The 6,000-nt window shown below is 53.2% G+C and overlaps 1 long non-coding RNA gene across 1 annotated transcript; it reads right to left on the reverse strand.

The window, feature by feature from the left end:
- Positions 1–1,032: 1,032 nt before the first annotated feature.
- Positions 1,033–3,143, reverse strand: LOC144929552 (uncharacterized). Its single transcript, XR_013634829.1, has 3 exons — positions 3,037–3,143; positions 2,574–2,640; positions 1,033–1,686 (listed from the first exon to the last, which is right to left on the reverse strand). It is a non-coding gene; the product is annotated as an uncharacterized LOC144929552 (long non-coding RNA).
- Between the last annotated feature and the right edge of the window lie 2,857 nt (positions 3,144–6,000).

A 6,000-nucleotide genomic window follows, 5' to 3' on the forward strand; every position in this document is an offset into this window, starting at 1 on the left:
GCAGTGGTTTTCAAACGTTTTTCCTCGTGACCCAGTTGAAGAAAATTGGTGATGTCCGTGACCCAGCATAATTATATCTTTTGACTAGAGTTTTCATAAAATCATAATATTGCAGTCCATTCCAGCATAACCCACTTTACATCACTAACACTAGCCTTAGTAAGCCTATGGTAAGGAGTGGGGGAGGTGGCCAAGGGTGGGGAGCAGGGATGAGGGCTCTGTCTGGGGGTGAGGGCTCTAGGGTGGGGCTGGGGATGAGGGGTTCAGGGTGCAGGAGGGGGCTCAAGGCTTGGGTAGAGGGTTGGGATGCGGGGTGGGGTGAGGGCTCTGGCTGGGGGTGTGAGCTCTGGGGTGGGGCACGGGTGAGGCGTTTGGGGTGCAGGCAGGCTGCCCCAGGGCTGGGGCCAGAGGACTCCCCCCAGCCCTCTCTTCCCCAGCTAGCTCCGCGGGAGGGGGCCCCTTTCTCCCCCCGCCAGCAGGCATCACAGAGCTCTGGGGGAAGGGTCCCTCTCTCCCTGCCGGCAGCAGCATGCTCTAGGGCCAGGGGAGAGGCCCACAGCAGCCCTGCAAGCCCCAACTTGCTCCCCTCCTCAGTTCCCGCCTACCTCTTTCCTCTCCAGGTCCCTGCTGCATGGCAACGATCGTTACAATTTGAATCAGCAAGGCGACCCTGTGCTTGACGTTCCGTGACCCAGCGCTGGGTTGCGACCTGTACTCTGAAAATCACTGCTCTACGGCACTTGACTAGGATTGGGGAACCCTGGTTTCACTCCAAGTTCTGTCACAGGCTCCCAGTGATCTTGGACAAGTGACTTCATCCCTCTCTGCCTCAGTTCCCCATCTGTACAATGGGCCGCCCTGCCCTGCCCTGCCTCCCAGGGCTGTTGAGGAGAGAGACCTTTGAAGACTGAAGGATGTTGAGATCTACTGGTGAAAAGTGCGAGTTGAGAGCCCTGGGGCCTGAACTGTCCCTGGCGGGGCCCAGCCTGATTCAGCGGAGCCAAGGGCAGCATTGCCAGCCCCAAATGTTCCAAAATCATGAGTCAGGCTCACCAGAAATCACGAGATTGGCTTTAAATCATGAGATTATGTAAAAATTATGGATTTGAGGTTCTTTTTATTTGTCCTTTGCTTTTTGAGCCTTCAGGGCACACTGGGGTCACATTTCTGAAGCTTTCTCCACAGCCACAAGGGCTAGCACCTTACTTTAAGAATGAAGGCTGAAATCCTCCTAGATTCACATGACTCCAGGAGCTGGGGCTTTAAGGAAAACAATAATTCTTGGAGGGGTTGGATTATCTCTGAAACAGCTGCAGCTCTGTTCTTGGCTGCCTCTCGGAACAGAGCCTCGGTTCAGCCCTTTCCCAGGGCTCCCCGCCTTTGTTAAAAGGCCCCGGCAGAGCTACAGCGTGAAGCTAGATGCCAGATTAAAAGATTGCTTCAGACCTCTGAGAGGCCGTGGGGAGGGGGGGAAGGGACGACTCAAGAGCTCTGGCTCTCTGCAAGCTGTTGCAAAAAGCATAAAGCATCAGACCATCTTCTGCCGATGCACTTACCCGTCTTTTGATGCTCAAGAGAAAGGAAAGCGTCCGGTAGGGAACGAAATCCTGCTGCTTCTGGCTGAGGAGCAGACGGTGAGCTCAGTGCTAGGAAATGGCTGGGTTATACTCCGCGCGAGGATGCTCCCTGCAGGGGTAAAGGGCTGTAATAAGCTGCAGGAGACGGGGCATGTACAGGGGAAGGAGTCACTGGGCTGGATTCACCGCTGTTTCTCTTCTGTTCTACGCTGGTGTCACCACGCTGACTTCAGTGGCGTGACTCTGGAGTAAATGCGGTGGTATAGTAGGTCCCTGCGCCCTCCGGGCCTGGCTTATACTGGAGGGAGCTCATTGTGCCAACCGCGTGGCATGCATGCGATGTACTTCATGCCCCCATGCGCCGGCTCCCCCGTGGCCAGTGCGCTGTGACCCCTTTTTGGAGCTGACTGACTTCCCGCATGGGTAACCGCGGTGCGGTCCTTCCACGGTACCACGCTCCATAGGTACGTGGCCAGTGCGGATGCCGAGCACTGGTACAATAACCCCAATGGCGCAAATATCCTCCACTCCTGTCCCACAGAGCACTCCTCAGCTTGCCTGCCTGGTCTGTTTTCTGTGTTCTGCGGGCCTAGAGTCAGGGCTGCCAGAAGCCACTGGCCTGGTCAAACCGTGCTGCCTGCCCCATAGAGCTCGCTGCCTGCCCTTTTGCCAGTTGTGGACAGCAAAGGAGTTGGGTGTTGGTTTTTTATAAATATTGTCCTGCCTGAATGCATTGGGCAGGGGTAGGCAACAGGTGGGCTGCGGGCCAAATCCGGACCGTGAGATGCTTTTGAACAGACCCAACATCTTTTTAGTTACTTATTAATTTTTTAAAAATTTCTCTGGCGTGTTTGGACCTTGACTGAGAAATTTGGAGCTTGACAAAAAAAATAGACTACCCCGAGGACATGAGACAACGCAAAGATAAAACACCTGGGATAAAAAGCTCCAAAGGGGTTAAGGTCACAATGACGGCTGGGCGAAGTGGGTACTTACCTGACTCCATCCAGGCGAGAAGAGTTTGCTCTTGCCAAAGATACGAAAGCATTGCAGAATCTCGGGCCTAGAAAAGGGGAGAGGGTTGGCAGTGAAAGCTGAGAGAGACAGACAGACACTGCAGGGGGGCACTCTGCTTGGGTCAACTCGGAGATGGCTGGATCATGGGCAGCCGGTGAACCCCGGGCTCTTCTTCCTGAGGCTCTGCCTTTCCTGCTGGAGCCCAGAGTGCCCCCGCGTGCAGCTGCCACCCCTTCCCCCACGGGCTGCCCGAGCATCCCCAGTCTGGAGCTCAGGCCAGCCCCCATTAGCCCCAGCGTGGGCGAGACCACACACGGCTGTTTGGGGAGGCTCAGCCCGCCTTGGCCTTCGATACTCACCGCCCATGAGCTGGATGAAATGTACTGAAGCTTGCAAGGAAAGATTATGGGGGAATTTGCGTATAGCCCTTAAATGGTTTTACCTCCTGTCTCCGCTTGCCTTAGACCTTTGGATGAATGAAGAACGAGTGCTTTGTTTCTGAGTTGCTCTGATCAGCTCACTGATCACAGATCCCCGGAGTGAAGCCAAACCTGGTTGGGGCTCTTGTGCTCACTGGTTGAGAAATGCAGGGAATGTTTGGGAGGGACCCAGTCCCAGGGTGGTAGAATTGCACGGCTCTCAGAAAGGGGTGATGGTAGCGAGGTATGTCCCCAAAAGGGTGCACTCAAGGGGGTCTAAAGCAAAGTGTGCCCTGGAACTATGACATTGTTGCTCTAGATTTGTGGGGTGTATATACCCCAGAATGTGATCAAGCTATTTGCAGCCATATTATGTGCACTCAGCCACTGTGAATGAATGAAATAGAACACCGCATAGTTAAGGGTTAATTTGGAGGCAGGCTTTCAGAAGCAAGGTCATAACAATTAGCAAAACTGCCAGTAAGTATGGGAAGAGGGGAGGAAAAAGTAAACAACTGAGACTGGAAGAAGATATGTGGCTGAACAGCCTTGAGTCTAGACGCCTCTGAGAGTAAAAATTTATTGGAAGTTAAGACAAGTGATGACTTAGTAGGGGTCATTATGGCCTGTGTGTTTTGTAGAAGTTAGTGTTAAAAAGTTTAGATAATAGTGTACTTTGGGGAGCTATCCTGGGAGAGATGTTTTCTTGACATCTTTACTCCCTGGCAGGGAGGCGTTTGGCCAGCGCTAACTTGTCGTTGAATACTTAATATCTGGGATGTTCTAAATCTGTTGCTTATGTCCATGTGTGCTTAAATCAAATCAACTGCAGTGTTAGACAAGAGCATGCTGACTTGTATTATTCCTTGATCAGACAATCGCTGAGTTCCTCTTGATTTATTCCTTACACTGCCTGGAGTGAAAGAGTTAAGTTGCGGGTTCTGACAACCGTGGGTAACAACATCAGTGACAGAAGCTGTCTTCAGCATCGTGGTTATCCTGCAATAACGCCCCTCTTAGCAGCAAGGCTCTTGGAAGGTGGCCCTCTGAAATCTCCCACAAGCCACTGCTTCAGGGAATAGTGCCAGGAACTCTGGGGTAGGTACCCAGAGGGGTACCCTGAGGGGAAGGAGGTACCCAGAGGGGAAGCAAAGCATTATGGTTGGTGTGGATGTGCAGCCAGATCAGTGTGATCCTGCTACCTCCAATCTCTAGTGCAGACCCGGCCTTGAAGTGGGCTGGATGAAAGTGCAGCTTGAAAATCAAATGACACAGCCAGCCACTGTCATCCTATCACTACAATATATTCTTATTCTAACTTACCTACGGCCTGATCCAAGTCTTTCCATTCACCTGAATGGGATTTGGATCAGGCGCTTAGCTACCAATGCTGGACCAAATCGTGTCATCTTTAGCCAGCCCTGACTCCCACTGAAGTCCGTGCTGGTTCTAGCTGAGTAAAGAATTTAAGATCTGGCCATTAGTGATATTGAAATTGTCCAGCCCTCTTTTTAAAACCTCAGCCACAGAATTTGACTTCTGGACCTCCTGCAGCAATGAGTTCCACAGCTTAACCAAATGCTGGAGGAAGCAACATTGTCCTCTGCCAATGGGAAGTCAATGGGAGCTTTGGGGGAGGTACCTGGAGGCGCGGCCAGGGCAACACACAGACCCCTGTGCCCCCTCTCCCCCAGGTCCCCTCCGCTTCCCGGAGTGGCACGGGGGCAGGGCAGGCAGGGAGGGAGCCTGCCCTGCTCCCCGTGCATGCCAGGCCGGAGCCACTCTAGGTAAATGCTGGGGAGGTGGGGGTGCCGTGGGGAGCTGGCGGGCTGCAGGAAATAGTCCCGCGGGCCGCATGCGCCCCGCGGGCCGCGTGTTTGAGACCCCTGATCTAGGCTGTAAACTCTCTGGGACATGGGCTCACACCACAGGCTGTGGGGTACTGTTTTGAGCCTGATGCCGCAATCGAGGGATATCACTTGGCAACTGGGAAATTTTGGTTCATCGGTGTCATCTTCCCCTCCCTCCCGCTGGAAATGGCTCGTCACTCCAAGGCACCGAAGCCTTGTGGAACTCCCCTTGTGCTATGAGAGAACAGATCAGAGCAGCCTTGAGACCCAGAACCCTCTTGCAGGGAATGGCTCCTTTGAGCAGGCCTGTGTCCTTGTAAGGGCGGGGGAATTTCAAAAGGAATATACAGAATTTGGGGGTGGCACAGACAAAAGGAGCCTCCGAGATCCGGTGCCGAAAGCCGTGACAGAGGCCCAGTGTGTGCTTCTCGAGCTGAAATAGACGAACGGTATGAAAGGGCTGCATAAACTTTCACTGAAGTGCGACTCTGCTCTGAAAAGTGACTCTGGAGGGAAGAAAACAAGGCCTCCTGGGCTTCCATCTTTATTAATCCAGAGCAAAACTACTCCGCTGAAAAGTGAAGAGGAAGAAGAAAAACTTTTCCCCTCCCAGCTTCCAGCCCCGCTGAGCTGCCAGATGCTTGGAGAGTCAAGCTGGGTTCTCTGTGACTCCTGCATTGTATCTATCCATCCTGATGCTTGTGCTGCCCCGTTTGAAGGCCTGGGGTCCAGATCCTGTGCGTGGCTTGTGGGATCAGAGAAGACCGCAGGGGCTGGTTGGCTGCAGTGATGACTGCAGCATGGACAAGAATGGGGAGGGGGGTTGAGAAACCCAGCGATACTAACATAGAAACAATAGCAGGCTGGTCCCCTGCTTTCACTCTCCGTTCTTAACGTTGGCTGTAGATAGACTGTGAGGGAAGCATGTTGTCATCCCTATTTTATGGATAAGGGAAGTGACTTGCCTAAGGTCACCCTGTAGGTCAGTGACCAGTCTGGGACTAGAGCCCAGGTCACCTGAGTCCCAGTCCAGTGCTCTATCCAGTAGATCTCATGGGGTGGTTGCAAGTGACATGACTCCACCCCTGCATCAGTCGTCTTATGGGCTTGAACCAGGGACCATCAGCAGCACAGATC

This window comes from Lepidochelys kempii, chromosome 19 (assembly GCF_965140285.1).
Source record: "Lepidochelys kempii isolate rLepKem1 chromosome 19, rLepKem1.hap1, whole genome shotgun sequence".
NCBI lineage: Eukaryota > Metazoa > Chordata > Testudines > Cheloniidae > Lepidochelys > Lepidochelys kempii.